General features: G+C 35.4%; 1 protein-coding gene across 3 annotated transcripts in view; it reads left to right on the forward strand.

Annotated features, from left to right (window-relative positions):
• The window catches only part of FOXP2 (forkhead box P2), a 405,613-nt gene that overhangs the window by 118,119 nt on the left and 266,768 nt on the right, over positions 1-20,726 (forward strand). For all 3 annotated transcript variants that reach the window (XM_059847131.1, XM_059847129.1, XM_059847125.1), the window contains exon 3: positions 1,423-1,506. The gene's annotated coding sequence lies outside the window, so the exon portion shown is untranslated. The remainder of the gene's footprint in view (positions 1-1,422; positions 1,507-20,726) is intronic.

Here is a 20,726-nt window from a genome sequence, read left to right on the forward strand (position 1 = left end):
TGGTTGGATATTTACATTGTGGATCCAGGATGGCCACATGACCATCAAGCAAAGTTTCATTGACACATTTTTTACTTCCCGAAAACTTTTAAGAATTGCCACCCGCCTTCACCTCCTCGTATTTGCCTTAGGTTCTTTACCTGGTTTTTAACATTTTCTTCTCTTTTTTGCTTTGTATTAAGCTCATAAGATATCCTTCTCATTTCCCAGTGCTGTCCTACTGTGCAGGGGTTTCCTGTAGTGTTTATTTCTCCAGCCTGTCATTCTTTGCTCTCCCTTCTTCACTTGCTCTACTACAGAGGCTGCCAGGTAGCTTTCAGTTTTCTAGGAACTTCGACCTTCCCAGCAGGTTTTGTTACACTCTACAAACAAAGGAAGAAGTTAGAACTGCAGCTCTTTTAAATGTCCAAACATCTTGTAACAAAGTGTGTATTAATAATGCCAGTTGGAACACAGATTTTTTTCCCTTAAACTGTGGGAAAGCAGTCTTTTCTATAAAAAATTCTGCATTCATTTTACTCTTCAGCCTGCTTCTGTCTGACCTTGTCAGCAAGAGAGAATTGCCAAGAGGCAGCATTGAGAGGCTGGTAGGATCTACCTCAGAGATAGCAGAGTTTCAGGCATTAAGTCCGTGTCTGTGTTAGTAAATTAAACAATGCCTGGAAATATTTCCATGTCTCTGCCACAGTGAATGTCTTTGCAAACTAACATTGTTCCAGAAAATTCCCTGATATTTTTTTGACCACCTCCATTAGACAATTTTTAAGTAACCCCTCTGTTTCAGAGCATATGTGACTATGCCACATAGGTGTAGGATTATCCTGCATCCTACACAGATGGAGGATTATCTCTGCCAGTTGATTTCAGGAAAGAGAAATGTGCTTAGGTACAGATGTAATCTAAATATTCTACAGACCTGCATGTTCTTTATTTCTTCTGCCTTGTCCAACCTTCTCTCTTTAATGCAGTCTTCCAGTCTCATCTTCAGAGTTGTTCTTTTTTTTTCCTTTTTGCTTGTCCTTTTGTCCTTCCTAACATACATACAGATTTAAATTTTATTGGCATGCTGTCTCCCAGCTTCTGTCCCTTCCTTCAGATGACCCTGTGAACTTACTGGTAGTGATATTGTATGCAGTTCTCTGCCTGAAACAAACTACTTCAGGGAAGCCTTCCTTTTGTTTGCCCTTGGGTACTATAATAATAAAAATAGAATAAAACCACAGGACTAGAATTTGAGTGATGCCTTAGCTGTCACTCTGCTGCACAGAAGAAACTTGGTGAACAATTATATTTCTTTGTGGACTACATTTAATCCTATTACTTGTTAAGAGAACAAATTAGAGGGAATGATAAAGCCAGATGCTATGTTGGTTTTGGTAAATGATTCTAAATAGCTGTAAACATTTCTCTCTGTTTTGTCAGGATTGTGGTACTAGAATTGATCTTGGACATCACTTCAGTTCAAGGTTGAAGTTAGAAGGTCTTCTTGAGGCTTAGAAGAAGCAGGTGAGTACAAGTCAATCATCACAAATCAAAGAGGATTGTTTTTTTTTTTTTTTGCAACTTCCTTTAGTCCTGGAATTGCTGTTCTTGTTTACCAATCCAAATTCAAGCTGGTCTCTGCTTTCCCTCATTCACTGAGATGTGTGACTGCTTGTGTTGGGACTAGATAGCAGACAATATCTGATTTATTTAGGATTTCCCTACAGACCTTTTCAGCTTCTGCCATGAAAATAGGTGAAGCCGTGGTTCTGTCACCAAGGTCTCTGGAACTCTGGAGTTAACTTACACTGTACAGTTTCATTACATCAGCTGCATTAGGAGTATGATAATTAGGCTAGTTTATTTTGAAAATTGTTTTAGACTGCATTTCTTGTGAAAAATGAAATTTTAAAAGGCAAATACATTATAATAACTAGTGAAGAATCCCTGAGTTTGGATATTCCTTGTTTCTTGAAACTGGGATGATCTTTATTCCTTTGGTAACCAGGAATTCCATGATGTCAAGGACCATGAGGTCAAACCTTGTTTCAGCTGCTTTGTGTGTTAACAGGCTGAACCTGCCTGGGACAGCACACTGCCTGTGGGTATAGTGCCACTGGGGCCTTGGCATGCCTGCACTGAATGCCTTGCTTTGCTCTAGACCTTCACAGCTACCTTCAGTGAATCATGTACAAGTAGCTATCAGGTCTTTTAAACTTAGACTGGAAAAGGAGATCCTAAAGGAATTAGTGTAAGATGAGAGCTTAGCAAGGCAGCCACATTTATTTTGGACTTTTTGTAATTGCTATTGCAACCAAAAAAAAAAAAACAACCTGTATGTTGAGTGTTGCAGTTGTTCATATTCTACATTTCCTATGGAGGTATAAAATTTATTGAGAATATTCCCATAACTTTTAAAATTCAAAATTTTTAGGCAATATTTTAACATATAAATTGCAAAATATGGTCAGTTGGGCCTGATATTAAATTTTTAAGATACAGATTTCAACAGGGTACAACAAACTTACCATAATAGCAGCCAGGCCAAATTCTTCTGCCTACATCTACAAGTAGAAACAAATATATAAATGCAAATAATATGCCATGTGTACTAACTGCTAAAGTATTAGGAAATATTCTGATAAACCTATATACACCATAATATTGGTATATCCATCCTAATGTATTGATGCCTCTGGAAGGAAAGAAAAAGCAGCTGTTCCACAGGAGTTAATGATGATGACAGTAATTAGTCCTGAAACTATGTTTATAACAAGTGTTTTGAAGTTTTACCCTCTGTGAGGAAGCACAGCCCTGTTTAACCTTGTTCAAAGTAGTGTAAAAGAAGACTGTTCTGGTGTGTGTTTCACTGTGACTGTCTTCAGTGGGTAATAAGAAAGGAAAATTCCTTTTTCTGATTTAGCATCACCTTTTTCCAAGGAGCTAAGGCATTGGCTGGAGGGCTACAGCATGAATATGGGGAGGCCAGGAAAAGAAGAAAGGTTAGGTGTAGCAGTGTTCTAAGTCAAAAGATATACAACACTATACAGGGAGACTGCAGATATTACTGGTATAATGTGCAAACCTTTACATAACTATATGTCAGTATGTAGTATTATATTTATTTTCCAAAACTGTTTTTTTCTTTCATTCTTCAGTAGAAAAAACTGTGAGAAATATCAAATTCTTTGCTTTCTATGTAGCAATGGAAATATGGCTGGATTTCTGTCACATATTTATTTGTACATGCCTGATTGGTGTAACTTGTATGTAGTTATGTTAGATAGTTTATTTGATAGTGTCAGTATTTTGGAAAACTGATAGAAACTGGAATTTGATAGAAACTGTAGTAGTTGAAATCTGCTGAGTCAGCAAGAGTGTTTTTTTTTTTTTTTTTAAGTGTATTTTCTCTGGAAGTTTACTGTGTTCTGACAAATAATGGTCAAAATGCACTGTAACTGACTTGTGCAACTCTGATGTTTAGGCAGTATAATTTTATTGAATTCCAGTATGTCTGAAATTTAAAGCATATGAAAGAAAGTAACTGCTGTTCTGCTTCCTCCATTATTTTCTTCCATAACTTTAGGTTAAATATATTCTATAAAAATGCTTTCTGTAGAGGAAGCCAAAATCCTTTTGGCCTTTTTAGCATTGGTCTCTATTTCTTGCAGTATGTGAAAGTGGAGAAGGAATGTTTTTGCAGTCAATGAGGAAACAGTAGTAAATTCTGAATGCTAGTTCTTCAGTATGGTATTTAGAATCAATAGGTTCTTATATGGCAGGATATGGTGTCTTTGAAATGATTGAAAACTTGATTTATAAATGAAAACTTGAGTTATAAATGTAGTGATAGATATGCATAAAAATGAAATTGCAATTATGAATACTTTTTCAATCAACAGAGAGAAAAAAATCTGTTTGGTTTTTGTCGTCTCAACAGAACACTTAACTCTGTAGGAGCAAGTTTTAGAAAACCTGAGACAGAGCTCAGAGAAATGTGAAAGCAGAGAAAACATGTTCTATTTTCTGACCGATGAGTCAAATTTTTTGTTTTGAGACTATTAGTGATACATTTTCATCTATGTTTTCTGAGTTACTGAGGCTTTGAAAAAAAGGCTAAATAAATGCTAGTATTAATGATTATCAAATGGATCTAGCTTTTCTGTGTTGTCAGTTTGGAGAAGAGGAGACATTGTGCTCATTCCTGTTTATTTCTGGTACTACAGGAAACAAAAACTTGAAACATCACAGCTCATGTAAATGTATGTGCATACATTTTGTATACTATTAAATATTTAGTTTATATGCATCTGTTTATTTTGTAGAGGGCAAACATAATTATACTGTTAGATTAGTACAGAAGAATATCTCATATAGGTATCTGCACTGAAATTCTCCCAAGAGTTATGTAAGGACTCATTGCTGGTGACCACGTTGGTGACCAGCATCTGAAGGATCTGATGTTTTCCACTGGCTGCATAATGGACTGGCATGAACTTTGTCCAAAAGGAAGTCTAAAGCTTCCACATGTCTGCTCAGAAGGCAAAGGAGTTTTCTCACTTCTGTAAGTGAATGAAAGGAGGGTATGCAGCATAATGTTGAAAGAGAAAGATGGTTTCTGGTTTGCAAGAAGTAATTAGATGGGGTTTGATGGGCTTTGTCTTTAATACGGTTTCCAACAGGAATAATTTGAAACATAAACAGTACTTTATGCTTTAATGGAGTTGTATTAGAACAGAGACCCTATTTGTTTTAGAATTTTGAATTATCTTTCCAGGGTGATTTTGAATAGCTATCAATTGGTGATTTGGGGGGGAACCTGAAGTTAACTTTTGTCAAAAAGTTGATAGAATTGAATTTGTGACCTGGAAATAGGAGGCAGTAAGTTTTTGCTATGATTATACATAATGTCAAACTATGGATTTAAACTGGCCAGCTTTTCATTTCAACTAAACAGTAACTACAGTCTTAATGGTCTGATTTGCTGGGAAGAGCATTGTTGAAATAATCTAGTTTTTCACAGCCCATATAAAATATGAACTTGCATCAGTTATTACAAAGTTTGTGCTTTGGGAGGTTTTGTTGTGGCATCTAGGAGTGGTGCTCCACATTCAATGGAATTATTCGTTAATGATACTGTCTTGAAAAATGAGTTATTGCTTAAATACATTGATTGTTTTGTGGTTTCTAGCACAGAATTTTTAAAGGAAAATCTAGTTGGAACCTGATGGGTTTTCTCAGCTGTATGAAATGAGGAGAAAATGGTGTGCATCTTAATAATTTTATGATTCTTTTTCTTATGTGACATGAATGAGAGAGGTGAGAACTCCTAATTTTTAACTGAACTGAATTCAGGTTTCTAAACGTGGCCTGCTTGAGAACAGAGAACCATTACTGTAGTTGTCATGTAAAATGAAGTTGGAGTCTGAATCTCCTTTTTAGCTGTCAGCTTTATTAAGGAGCTACTGGTGTGTTGAACTAGGCACACACATTATATAAGCGCTGCGTGGTGGTGTCTGGGGGGAATTTCCTCTCTCTCCACTGCTGCTTTATTAGGTCCTGCTCACTCACTCTCTGTGCCCTGTCTCACTCCAGCTTTCTGGCTGCAGCTCACGGCACTGTAGGTCTAATGTAGATTGACGCCTTTGCCAGAGGACTGATTGAAACTTGTGTCTCATAGTTGCTAATGCTCACTCAACCATTTTATTGAAGATAAAGTAAATAAAATAGATTGCCATATGAGAATTCTCTGAAATCAAATGGAATAATTTGACAGGTTTAAGCCCATGAAAAAGCCTGAGCATTGAAACAGATGGGAATACTTTTTATGCACAATATACCAGGAAAAGGTGTCTGCTGGCTTGCTGTTACACTGTTAATGGCTTTTACCAAAATTATAATTGTTGAAAATATCATTTCCATTGGTGTTTAAATTGTTACGTCTCACAAGCAGAGAGATTATTTTTAATATAAAAGTAATGGATGTACTGATTTTATTTTCCTATTGCTTCTGATTCTTTAAGAGAGTGGTGAAAGATAACCAGTCTCGTAAAATGTAATTTAAAAAAATAAGGGTGAGTTTAGTATTTGAGAAAATAATTCTGTGAAATGCAAAATAGATTGCTACTTTATAGGTTTTTAATAATCATTAAATGACATAATTTTGAATATTACAGATAAATTTGCTAAAAAAAGCCCTAACTTTTCTAAAAGTATAGCAATACAATACACAAGAACTATGAGGTGCTAAAGTTATTGTGACAAACTGCTCAGGATAATGGTCAGCAAGTCCCAAATATTCTTCACAACATTTTTATTTTATAAAGAATTTCTGTGGATAAGCATTGAAGTATGTCTGTGCTATTTTCAGAAATTAGACAATATATAATAATATGTGACTAAGGACACAATAGATGACATATGACTCTATTTTTTTTTAATCTGGATGAAAATGAGTATTGGTGTTTTTAGTCACACTAGTGGACTCCTTCTTACTAGCTGGACCACTTCTTCCAGAAAGCAAGACACACTGGTGTTTTAGCTTAGTATAATAAATTATGTCCAAGTCAGAGTTAATAAAGGACATAAATACAAAAGAAGTTAAAAAAAAAAATCAGCAAAGTTGGCAGATGCAGCCTTGGTTTACCCCTTGAAAACACAGTAATTTAAATATCCACTACTAATTTTTCTTTTTTCTTTAAACAAAATCTGTTCTTTTTGGGGGGTTTCTACTGTTAGTACTATTTGTACTTTCAGGTGGGATACTAGTGAGATTTCATGAATATTGGGTGATGAATTAATGGTGAATGAGCTATTTGAAAATGACCTGCAGGAGTGAGTTGACAGACTAGGAAAACATAGAAAGGGTAGATTTCCAGGTTAAATGTTAGCCAGAATACACAGCTACTTGTGCTGATGTATGCAGTGGCAGGGATGCTTTTGGTCAAAATCATATTTTCAATAAGACTCTGAATAAACCTAAGAAACATGAATGATACTCTTCTTTTTTTTCACATCCTCTATGCATTTTTAAAAGCAAAAATTACTCTCTTGTGTTTATAAGGCAGAGCACTGGCTCCAGATCTTTTTTCTCTTGTTGCCCCGCTGATGACTGTATGTGGCCACACTCTTAATGCTCTCAAAGCGTTTCCAGACTTAAAATTTAGACATTTACCCTATGGTACTTCCTCTGTTCATTCAGCATGAAAAAAGGGTCATCAACACCTTTGTCTTTCCTTGGGACAGAATAGAAGAAGACACAAATCTGCAAAACAAACCAAACCAACCAACCAAACAAACAAACAAAATCCCTGTTTTAACCCTTTCATCCTTTCATTTTCTATATCTGAAGTTTTTTGAAAGTCTTGCCATTTGGAGGGAAAAGAGAAAATTAATTTAGTTGCTTGTAATGATATAATTAGAATGTCTTTGGGTCTTTTCTGTGATAGGAGGTCCAAGACAAAGAATCCCTGCTCATTTCTGTGTAAAGTAGCCTTTTTTCTCTCTCATAGCTTTTCTAGTTAAATTGTAAAGCCATTATGCCATTAGCACAATCTTTGGGAAAAAGTGCTGAGGCCCATGAGCGCTCCAACACAGATTGATTTAGACAGAATAAAAGCTGGTTTTAGCAAGAGAAAAGGAAGCCTCAACAGTAGTTTACTTTACTTGGGATTTCTCTAAAACTTAAGAAAATCAAATGTGGTGTTCTATATTGGTCAGAACAACTTATTTGTGCTGTTTTTTCTCAGCGTGGTCTCTTATTTGACTGTGTCTGAAGTAATTCTGATTTTCATCTTACTATTTCCTGTGTTCTTCAGCAACACAGTAAAAAAAAAAAAAATGTATTTTTGGCATGCATTAGGTAGCTTTTTTGAAGTTACCTTATTGAGATATGATTCTATGATAAATGTTATGAACTAGCTATTTTAAATCCTTATTAAAAAAATAAATGAGCTTAGGCAATAAAGAAAGCAGTTCAGTACAAGTATCTACATATGGAAGAAATAGCATCACATGTAATTCCTGAAAATAAATGGGATCTTGAAAATGGAATAGATGTTTATTTGATTGCTTTCAGAGTTAGCCTCCCTAAAAAGCTGATTTTAAATGAGTTTTGTGTTTGTAAGTGATACTTGTTAACTGTCTTGGGGAGTGATTTCTTCTCTTCTCTGGAAAATGCATTATGGGATCTAGGAAAGAAAAAGGGGATGATTTTTTTTTAATGTCCTGCTGTCATCTAGGAACTGGACAGAGATCACTTTCCCTCAGGAGCTTGGCCTCAGAATTTTGAATGTAGTCTGTAAAACAGCTATTTAGTGGTAATTGTTGTCAGTCACAGCCTATAGAATAAAGGTTTTTACTGGTTATTTATGGAGGAAAACTGTGCTTAACTGTGTCTTTTATATATCAGTGCTTTTATATTTGAGAGAGAAACTTAATTAAATATTGTTTTAGATCTGTTGAGCTACATACAGATATATAGTTCCTGCAAGAGTTTGCAGCCTAAGATCATTCTGTGTTATTAGGTGAAGTTATTTACCAAACACTTCAAATTAGAGCAGATGGATAGTGTGCGATGACAAAGAAATGTGACCTCATGTCTTAAATGTTTAGCAGCTAATTTGAAACTAATATTTATTATCTGCATGCTACCAGCAAGTTGCTGAATGTTAGGCTTTCTTCTTTTCAAGATGAAAATTTTCTCACATGGCCATTTGTCATTCATTTTTACTTAGTTTCTCTTTGCTCTAAGATACATTTTCATAATGTAATGCAAATCCAGTTCTCTTTTTTTATCACTTAATAAAGAATTAGAACTATATCATATACAAAATTTCCACTCAGTCCAGTCAAAGGCTGTTAGATATAGGTAGATGTATTTTTTCTCAAATTTGAAGGATGCTACTTGTTTTAAAAAAGATAAATTCAGGGGTTTGTAATCTTTGCATCATCATCCCCCACCTTCTTTTTAAATGGAATTTTACCTCTAAGATTCCTTCCTCTTAAAAACATACAAACAAGCAAAAAAAAAAAATCCACAAATGACAAACAAAAAACCAACAAAAAAACCCCCAACCCAACAAAACAAACTTCTTCACTGAAATTTTGCCTCAGGCCAGTTTCTCTGCTGGTTAAGTGGACTAAATGAATGACAGCATTATTATTTATTTTATTTTTGAAAAGAAGGCTGAAATGTTGAACTGAATTACTGAATGAATAGAAAAATATTTAAAGTTTTCTCCCATAACATAACAATTTTACATTTGCTATTTTGAACAATACTATAATAAAGAATGTGGAATACAACCATTTTCATTTGTGAATTTTTCATTGTACTTCACTGTGGAAGTATTAGACTCACCCCTGTTGATAATCCTTTTAAGTAAAGCACATACTTATTTAATGAACAGGTACTTCAGTTCTAGATATCTTTTCCCTCTCTCCCAAATTTTTTATTGCCCCTCCACTAGAACGTGTCATTGCATTTTTTTCTTGTTTCTCTTCTTCAACCTGTCAAAAAGGAAACTAAATTACTGAGGAAAGAATGCCCAGCTGATGCCATAGAAAATCCATAACAGTTTGAGCCATGCCCCTTGGTTTGCACTAAAGGTACACAAATGGTCATTTTGTTTGGTCCTTTGCCAGCTCTTTTGTGGCAGCAGGCAGCTCTGGTGTTGGGAAGGTAACAAACAGTGGGGAAAGGATGGAGAGGGAAGGAGCAGCCTTAACTGCTGCAGCAGTTTACTAAGTGAGCATATGTTGCAGCCCTTGGGCTTCCACAGAACATCTTTTCCCAGGTCAGTGCTTAATTCACACATGTAGTATTCCCCTAAAGTTTGATCTGAGCACCTGCTTATTTGTTTTTCCAAGGGAAGTTGTGCTATTGTGCCAGTCCCAGAGTTACTTACTTATCCTTAAAGTATAATGGAATAGTCTGGTTTCTTACTGTAAAGGGACATTTTCCCCCTGATTTTTGCATGTTGAGCTTTTACAAGAATGAGTATTTGCAATTTCTCTGTCTCTAGAAAATTTTCTGAATACAGTATATTTGAACATTATTAGAAATGGAGATCTGAAGAAGAATTTTAATTTATATTATTTTAGTTTTCAATTCTGAAATATTTCTCATTAAAGGTATTTTAAATTTATTTGATTGATTAGGCCTGAAGAAGCTATATATTGGATGGATTGAATGTATTTTATAAGACAGTGTTTTTAAATTATCATGGTATGAACTTGAATGCCCTGTCCAGTACTTAAAAGATCCCAGAAGATGGAGCATGTGATTTAATGACCTCTTTTTCATTTTGCAAACCTGACCTCTGTTCCCAGCCTTGAGACAAGGAAAGACAAAGTACTGTGAGTGACTGGCAGTTGATACCACGGAGGTGTCATCTCCTACAACCTTCTCAGGTCCCATAGTAGGAGCCAGTCTGCTGCATGGATGTAGAACTTTCCAGTAAAACTCTGGTGGCCAAATTCACCTCCTGCATTACTTCTTTAGATGCCCTGTAAAAATCCTCTTATTCTTTCAACTTCTGCCCCAGAGACCTCTCTTTCCCAGCTGAGCTCTAGCTGTGCAGAAGCACCTGGAGCAGCACTGGGATATTTGAGAGCAGCTAGTTTGCTCCTCTGTGAGACAGAATGTCAAATACATAGAGGCTGGTTCTGGGTGTGTTTAGCTATTTCCCGTGTGTTTGTGTAGTTGTGTTTTTGTGAGAGCTGACTGGATCTGTCCCAAATTGTTTTTGAGAAAGATGTTCAGTTTTTTCTTAAGTTAATAAAAATTTCTTTGTTTTCTAGGAAGGTAATTCAAGGGAAATCCTAAAATACTCCTTAATATTTGGGATGTGATTTGGGCTATGAGGGCTGGTGATAGCTTGCATGAAGATGGAGGGATTTATTCAATCTGAAAATGAAGTCTTTGATTTATGATAACCTGTGCTGAAGATGTGTGTGAATAGATACATTGTCTTTTCTAGAAACCATGTTTGACATAGACGTTAGCTATTGGGGCAAGTGATTTTCACTTGCTAGTCTGTAGTAAAAACCATCTTTGCTGTGCATCTTTTTGATTGCCTTTGCAACTTAAAAATTTACTGACAAAATTGTTTATGAAATTACAGTCGTAGATGTCTTCTTTATTAAACAATTTGGATTTATTTCTGGTGTCAGACATTTGAATAATATCATATAATAACAGAAATAATGTCCAAATCACTGTGTAAGTTGACAGACACTGTTAGTATCTTTAAACTGTTGAAATGGACTTACTTAGTATCAGTTTCCTATAACTTTGCAAGAAAGTTATCAAGGAGGTTTTTTAATTTCTTAGTGCTTTGATGTATTTCAGATTTGCTCTATGTGCTGTTCGTTTCCCTCAATCTAATAAGGGAAAGTTATTGCTAGTAAATTGCACTATACTGGTGAGTGGTTACTTTTCTGTAAGATTAAAAATGTTGATTATAAAAGGACCATGGGAAGAAAGAATTATTTCTCTTATGTATACAAACTGCCTAATAGGAATAAAAAGCATGTTCAATAATTTGGCTTTTCCATGTAGTATAATAGTTGCTGTTAAATATAACTTCTGTGTTGCAAATACAAAAAAAAATTAAAAACAACAAAAAAAATAGGTTTGATCTCATTTGACCTTTCTGACGCTCAGTCAGTTAGAAGGTTTGTAAGATGTTTAATTACCAAATGGTATGATCATTATTCATCTCATCATTTGATATATAACGTCAAGTGAATTGCCTCCCTGGAGTGCACTGTGTTTCACAGATCAATAGATTTAGTAAGAGCTTGAAGGAGAGCTTTATACATTCATGGAAAAGAAGGAAAAGTATATCCTCCTTGTAAAATGGCTTATGTAGTTATTCTGTGAGCTTTGCAGACTTATTGTTTTATTTACGTCTCAGGAATACAAAATCCTGTAACATAAAGGCATTTATTAAAATGCCTTTAAACCTCTTTATATAAAAAAAAATACTGCTATCCTACTCTTCATAATCAACTAGCTTTAAAAGTCAGTCCTGACCATCTTCATTTATTTATTTAAGTAATTATACTTATTAAAACAGATTTTTGCTTTGACACACCAACACATGGTATGATGAAAGGCTGTCTAGATACAATAGACACTATTGCTTACACTATTCACATTTTTGGATTCTGCAATTTAAGTAGGTATGGTTAGTCTTAACTGATTTGGGTTGTTGTTTAATGTTTGTGGGGTTTTGAGGGTTTTTTTCCCATTCATTGTGTCAAGGATATTTATGCACACTTCCAGAGGAGAGGATAAAGCTTGTTCCTAATTGACTAATTTAATATCTATGAATTTTTAAAAAATATTATGATAATTTGTAATTAATTGTATAAAGGATAATTACATACAGGATGCTTCATGTTTACTTAGGCTTTTCTGAGTGCATTATATTACTCTTGTCCAATACAGATGGGCAATCTTTGAGCATGTCTGTCTGATTTCTTACCATTGATAGAAGGGCTTTTCAAATGACTGAAAGAGACTTCTACTAGTGCTCAAGCGCTGGTATTTGTTGCTGTTTTTCTTGTCTAAGTTTTACATGCTTGATTTGCCTTTTTGACTGTCCAGCTTTCTGCTTAAAAACTAAAAAAACAAAACTAAATTTCTTCTTTAACTTTTATTAAGAAAGGGAAGCTTTTTAGCTTAAATTTATGCCTTGTTGTTTGTCCTTGCATCAGTCAGGCACTGAGGAAACGGCATTTCAGCTAAGCAAATCTTCCCTGCTGCGGGACAGAAGCAACATTTACTTGAAAATTCTGCTCCCTTATTCATCTGTCACTTATAACCCATCATCTACTCAAAGATTAATTTGAATTGTGAACAATATCTAAGCTTCCTTAATCCCTTGCTCTTGTCCTTTTTCCTGAGCTGCTGTACTGTGACGGAAAGGCCATAATTCTGAAGCTTCTTATTCCTCAGGCCTACCTAAAGTAACTCCCATTGGGAGCCAATTGATGTTTTAGCAAGGAAATTCTTACCTGTTTCTGAGAACAACCTGGAAAAATTGTCAGGAGACATTCACACTCTTAGATGTTCACGCTGTGGAATTCTTGTAAATGTAAAATCTAATTTGTCTGGGTTCTTTGCACCAGCATTGTTCAAGGTCAGATGAAATTGTGTGGAATAAAAGGCAGCATTTCTGATATTTCATTCCTTTCTCTATATGTGCAACATTTTTCACCTGATCAGCAAATCAAGCAATAAAAATCCTAATTAACAATTAAAGTAAATTGTGATGTATACTTAGCATCTTTTAGAACTGTAGATCTCAATAGTCATCTCTTCCAGGACATTCTTGTTAAAGCAGAATTCATTTGTTGCTATTTACATTTATTTGCCCACACATATTTCCTGTTATCTGTAAATAGCTTAATGTGATATGTACTTGAAGTTTGAAGTTCATTTTGGATGCGAAATAAGTTTTTAATGAGTAAAATAATAAATATTTAATTTGGGAGTAATTTCTGTTGTAGTTTGGTAGGTGCTTTAGATGTTAGGGTAACAAGCTAGTTACCAACAAACTACAGCCACCCTCTGGAATACTGTGTTGAGTTTAAGAGGATGTGATGGTCTGTGAATGCATCCAGAGGAGGGCAACAAAACTGGTGAACAGGCTGGAGGAAATGTCCCATGATGAGTGGCCAAGGACTTTGGGTTTATCAAGTTTGGAGGAAAGGAGGCTGAGGGGTGACTTGATTGCTCTGTGCAGCTTCCCAAGGAGGGGAAGGGGACCAGGTGATCACTTCTCTCTGTCACCCAGTGATAGGACTGGTGGGAAAACTTCCAAGCTGCACCTGGTATCTGACTGGACCTTTGGAAGCATTTCTTTATGGAGAGGTTGGTCAAACACTGAAGCAGTCTTCCCAAAGTGGCGCTGCATGTCCCAAGCCTGTTAGTGTTTACACTATCTTTAATAACATCTAAACTTTTGGGCAGCCCATAATTGGTCAGGCAGCTGGGTTAGAGGATAGTTGCATGTTCCCTTCCAACTGAAAATAGTCTATGCTATGCTCTGCTATCCTATAGAATCATAGGATCACTGAGGTTGGAAAAGACCTCACCCAGTCTATGCTATGCTATTCTAGACAGCTGTGGTAGCAGTCACAAATTACTTGTTTTCATAGTAGTTTTATGAAGATTTTACCAAGGTGTGAGTATGGAAATTGAGTTTGTTCTTTTCAGACAGCGTTCCTGAAAGTTTCTGCAGTGAAGCATATATGCTGACAAGGTTCACAAAGCATCACTTTCCTTGTCCTGACATCCCATAGTGACAGGAAGGCAAAAGCAAGAGGAAAAAGCAGGTGCACTTAGGTTCTGAGTATGTCCTGTCCCTCTCTAGTTATTGGAGCTCAACAGGTCTCCTAGACCTTTCAGATAGATATGAGTATTGTGTTTTGTCTTAAGTCCTTTGGACCTGTTATGAACTAAAAGAATCAGTAAGGAATGCATTAATTAAGATCAACTTTTGGAGCATATAGTATCCAGAAATATTTGCCAGATATAAACGTAATTTTATTCTGTATGGTGTCATTTTGAGCTAAAAAAGAGAGTTAAGGAAACAACATGTATTTATGTAGAAAATAATCTGGAGTATTACACAATGATGTCTATTTTTTGTATCTGTTTGAAGCAACAAGTAATGGAGTTTGCAGTAATAGATTTGCATAATTGGAGTTGAGGGCAAGGAAGGCCTCTAATAAAAATAATTTCCTTCACAATTAAAGGAGAAAAGAATCTTGAGAGCCCTAAAATTCCTTCAGAAATAAAGCTCAGGACAAATAGAGGAAAGTCATCACAATTTGTGTCCAGAAACATAAAAACTCCCATAAAAAGTGAGTTTGCAGAGCCATCTTCATAAAAAAAAGTGTAGTTGTACATTTTGAAAACTCATGAAGTAAGAAGTCTTGGTTGTTTTCTCTCCATAACATTAATGTACATTCATTGACAGCTGTAGTTAATGTGCACTGCAATGAGAGATGTAGTTAAAGCTTGGAGTAAATTAACTTTGCAATTAAGTCTGATCAGACTTTTTTTGCTTTACTGAAAGAGAGGGACTGTGGATCCATTGATCTCCAAATTGTATCAGAGTAGAATAGTTTGTTCATGCCTTGTTTTGCTCTTTTGTTAAAAACTGCTTTTGGAAACTCCATAGCCATGAATCTGTGACTTTCCCTCTAAGATGTACTTTGTCACAACTGGAAAATATTGTCTTAAAAACACATGGTGTACAGGCATGGTGAAAATGTTGTGTTTTGAGTTTTTCACTCCTTTTTCCCCAAGTATTTGTATGCTGGTATTTAAGAGGAAATTTGCTACAGAAATTTTAAGAAAATTGATAAATTTTTAATAATCTGTTTAAGTTCAAAGCATTTGTTTATTCTACTTAACTGGAATTGCAGTGTGATACAAGGATGGGATTAATTTAAAAGTAAGATTTCTCATGGATCCTCATAATAATCTTCCTTTAAAAAATCCAACCACCAAACGAAAAACAACGTCCTCCCTCAAAAGAAAACCCTAAAACAACCCACAAATAAATGCTTCATCCTGCCTCCCACCTAAGCTACAAAAAAAACCCCAAAACCAACAAACCCAAACTAAAACACCTGAAAGAACCCCACAAGACCAAATCTCAGAAAACCAAAAGCCATGGTCAGCATTTTATGATTATAGAAATATGGCTGTATGATGTTGTATGTTATAAATTGTTTTGTGCTTAGGATATCAGTCCCAGTTTGTGTACATCTGATACAAGGTATCTAGAGATACCTTTAATCTCACTGTTTTTTGGACAGCAGGAAGTGTGTAGTGACTGTAGCACAATCCTAACTGCAGCCATGTAAATCCATCTGTGACAATGCATGTGCTTACTTGCTGGTGTGCATGTTACTGTGTTCTGTGGGTGTCTGTACAGCTGAATTAACTCACTATTTAGTGTACCCTCTAAAGCCTTAAGCAAGATCACTTGGCCTCCTTCCTTCTCTTCAAACCAGAGATATTATTGAGAGTTTGTTATCTCCTTTTCCTATTTATTGTGATTACCTGAGTAGCCATAGAGCACTTCTTAAGAAAAAAGTTGTCTGTCTTGTATTAACAGCAGCAGTGGCTGCAGGTGGTGGTGTACTCTGCACCTTAACCCACAGAAGGGGACTGTGGTGCTATGGGTCAGCTTTCAGCTCCTTGTGTACAGAAACCCCATGCTTGTCCAGCTGCAACAGAAAGCAAAGAGAGTCATATTATCAAAATCTTCTTGCCGTGGCTACTCATTTGGGATTATCATGTATGGGAACCCATCCACTAGAAAATGCAGATTTTTTGAAGTAATTTACGGAATTTTGTTTTCTCGTTCATCAGTTTTTTTTTTTTTTGGTTGTTGTTTGGTTTTTTGCCTCTCTTCTTCCTCACCCAACCTTTTTATTCAATCAAATGGAACAAACAAACAAAGCAAGCTCTAAAATTTTGGCAATTTCAGTAAATTGTACATGATGGATAAATTACAGAAATACTGAGGTTACCGGTTTTGTGATCCGTGCCAAAAAGAATTGCCACCTGGAATTTTCAGTTATTTGTTTTTGATACACTAATCTTTTGAGGTTCCAAATCTGGGGCTATACACTAATGCTCTATTCCTATCCCATTTCTTTGAAAGGGTGTGTGTGGGGTGACAGAATATTTTTCTTTTAATGTACAGTGTTTAATCAGTTCTTCTTATTTGTAATTTAAAACCTGATTTATTAATATACCATCGTAAGGTACAGTGTCCCTTTCAGGTAAGAGTTTTGTGTGTCACTCTCTTGTAACCATTCAATATAAAACGTTCATTTTGTGTCTTGGAACAAGTATTTCTGTACCAAAATGTCAATAATTTTTATTTGGAAAGACATAAAATGGAGAGGATACTGTCAATAGTCAGGTCTTGGAGACACCTTCCTTTAACTGAAATAATTTTTTTAATAAGAGTTGGGTAGGCATGTGAATAGCTATTAAAAAGGCCCTAAAATATTAATGTCAAATGCTAAAAATACTTTCCCAAAAGTTTTTAACTTTTTATTGGACTTGAGCATATGATAATTCTGTTAGGGTCTGGTTTCTCTATTTATCTTTAATTGTTACTTTTATGGTTTCTTTATCTGGTTTCACTATAAAGGCAAGTTTTTTTTCTTGGTTTTTTTACAATTCTGTGCTTAAGAGCCAATATAGGAACTATTTTGTGGACACCCAGGTGTTGTTCAACAGCAGTCACTCTCCCCTGTGTAGTGATCTGGGATTCCTGCAGAGTGTGCAGGAATGTCTGTGACATAGGAGATACAGAGGCACTTAATAATTGCATATTTATTTTGGTTCTCAGGCAGGTTCTGCAGCCAGTGCTGAGTTTATCAGAGGTATGGCTAGATGGGTCACAGCACTTGGACTGGCTAGTTTCACACTAGCTCCAGTAATTATGTGGAAAATGTGGTTGCAATAGTGGCTGCAGTATGCCTAAACCTCAGTCTAGGTCTTTTAAAGGGAGATGAAAAGATCAGCTTTAGTTAATGCAGCTCTCCTCCTGTTTCTAGGAAGTCTCTCTTTTCTCTCACTTTCTGCCCTAGTAGAAGTGTAGCAGAAGTGTCTGCAGAATAGATGCAGCTAGTCTGATGTTTGATACTTCATAACTTATTTTAGCTGAGTTTGGTTTTGTTAAATTGATACAAAATCACAGAGTCTAGAACTATTCAGAGTAGAAGGGACATTAAAAATCATCCAGTTCCAACCTTCCTTCCATAGGCAGGGACACCTTCCACTAGATCAGGTTGCTTCCAGCCCTGTCCTGCCTGACTTTGAACACTTCCAGGGATAGGAAAAGGAAAATTTGCCCTCCCAATTTTTTCAGTAATTTTTCCTCTGTAAATCAGCCAGATTATTGAGAGCTTTTCAGGGTGGACTGAGTAATCTATGTTGGATGTGGTAACATGTTAGGTTGGTTTTGATTAATTAGGAGGTAAAATAGTATTGTAAGAAAAATGGACTATAGTTTATCATCTCTGTAAGAAGTTATTTGTGTATGGAATGATGATTCCAGTGGTGGCAATTGGGTTAAGTCGTAATTATTGACAAATAAAAGTTAAAAATAATGTTTTATGCTGCTAGGTAGTGATGATGAGCCAGCTGATATAGTCTCCCAACTGTCTTGGTCTTTCTGTTTTGGTTCTAATCCCAAGGAACAGTGGGAAAAGTAAGAGTGAGGGGAAAATGTACATGGAAATTAATAATTCTGAAGTATGAAAAGAATTACATATACAGCACAGAAAGGTGAACAGCTACTAGCCCTCTAATAGAAAAAACGTCATTCAGGACAGGAACACTGTACAAGAGAGGTTCAGGAGCCACAACAGTCAGCATGGAACTTGTTGATGGTGTCGGAATGGAAGGAAGAGGGACAATAGGCTGCAAGAGCTCTGGTGAATTGGTGTGTAATACATGTGTTTTGTTATTTGTGAATTAAATCAGGAAGCCATCTTATAAAGTCCTGGAAAGACCTGAAGTAAAACCTATGCTGAATTTTGTGTTCTGTCACGTTGTTGCTTATGTTGATGATTAGACAGCCTTCATTCCTTTTAATTTTATTTGAAATATATATATATATAAAAAAATATATATACACTAATTAAATGTAACAGTTGAAGAACAGCATACAATGATGTCACAAATTATTAATATTCTTCTGTGGCTTTAATAAATATTAATTATATGAATAATATCTATAATAATATAACACAGATAAAACAAATACATGGCAACAATGGATTGGTGAGTTGTAATACCATTGAGGAGCTCCTTAGGAGGCCATAAGCTAGAAAGCAAAGCTTGCCTACTTTGTGTAGTCACCAGGACATCAAGGTGGAAATGTAGTCACAGAGATCAGCATTTTGTTTTATTTTGGAACATATATGGCTGTGTATTGAATTCCTGTCTGCCTCAGGCAGATGTTGCGTATTTATCTCAGGATTTCTGTTTCAGAATTTTGTTTTTTTCTTACCTATTATTTCCTTTTGATTCTGTCTCTGAAAACCTCCATTGTAAGTCCTCAGGATGGTACCAGGAATGTGGCAGTGCAGTGTTGTCATGTTGTGATACAAGAAATGCATGCATAGTTCTAGGTGCTAGCTATGACTAGTATCTGTTTAATGAAATTTTACAGCTTCTAATTGACAGCAGATTCATCAGTGAGATGCAATATTGTTTCATCAAGTGGACAGTTTGATGAATGTGATCTCATTCCAAATTGTTAACTGTAACTAATCATTTAAAAAAAATATATGAAACCGTTTAAATTGAATACTAGAGATTTCTTTAGTTTTTTTTTTCCTTCCACCTCCTTTTTTTCCTCCTAATTTACATTTGTAAAATCTTGGTGAAAACTGTGTTTACTTACTTAAATATGTGTAGCAACTGTGAAACTTAATACATGGTTTCACCATTTCTTTTTATTATTGTATTTTCTATCTTTTATATTGATGTTGTGCTGCTTCTCATACAATTTAATTTTGCTGCAATATATTGGCTATGAAACCATTCTCCCTTTAAAGTGTAAACAATAATTTGTGTTCAGTTGCTTTAGAATTAAGTTAGCAAAGCTGTACATCCCTTTTCTTCTGCCATTGAGGATTGCATAAATTTGTGTATTTGTAACTTTTATCTGGAGAAACCCATTCATTAACCAGAAAAGATAGATATGAATTTCATGTCTAGTGCAACAGAATAAAAGAGAAAGTTAGGATACATAACTAACTTACACATTACATTAGTCCAGCATTAATGATTTCCTCAGCAGTCTTCTTATCAACAAATGTGGCAAATGGAGATGCAGATTCTACTCCTTGTTTACCAGAGGTGCTGACATAAGGGAGGAAAAAAACAAAACCACTCCATGCTTGGGAATGTGTTGAATGTACTATATTATGTCATGGGACTGCCTATATGGGGAAGAAGATGAACCAAATGAATGAAGGAGTGCTGGTCACCCTTGGAAGCCTGAGGCTTGGGATACTTTTAACAGTAAGGCTATGTAAGATATTTCAGGGTGGCAGCTCCTCCATGGCAATGGTGGCCCAATCTTGATTTCATACTAAACATCAAAATGAATGAAACAAAATGAAAATATTCTATTCTATTCTATTCTATTCTATTCTATTCTATTCTATTCTATTCTATTCTATTCTACTCTGCTAGTTGTCCTGTAACAAAACCATGCCATCCTTTGAAAGCAGCCTTTCTTCCAATGAATAAATAAGAGGTGAGATAAGTGCACTGGAGTATTCAAAGCATGACTGAATTACTAAAAGGGGAGTTACCCACACTAAAGCTGATGACCACATTCTCATAACATTTGGTGGAAGCATTGTGCTATATTAATCCTTGATAAAACGCCTTCTGAAGTATTACAGTTAAATTAATTTGGTCTGTTGTGTTCTGTTGCTGAACCAATACCAGGCTATAGTTTGAAATCAAAGAAGCAAGCTCTTCTTTATGTTAAGACCTATTTGAGCTTTTCAAACAGAATTAACCAAAAGTTGCTAACAACACCTAATTACAGTATATTAAAATATGGTATTTCCTTTTTCTTTAAGTATGCTATTTAATAATTCTAATTTTTTATTCTTGTATTTAGTATTTGGTGTAGTACTGGGTATATTTTTAGCTGCTCTTCTTTTTTGTG

The sequence above is a fragment of the Haemorhous mexicanus genome, chromosome 5 (genome assembly GCF_027477595.1).
Source record: "Haemorhous mexicanus isolate bHaeMex1 chromosome 5, bHaeMex1.pri, whole genome shotgun sequence".
NCBI classification, from domain to species: domain Eukaryota; kingdom Metazoa; phylum Chordata; class Aves; order Passeriformes; family Fringillidae; genus Haemorhous; species Haemorhous mexicanus.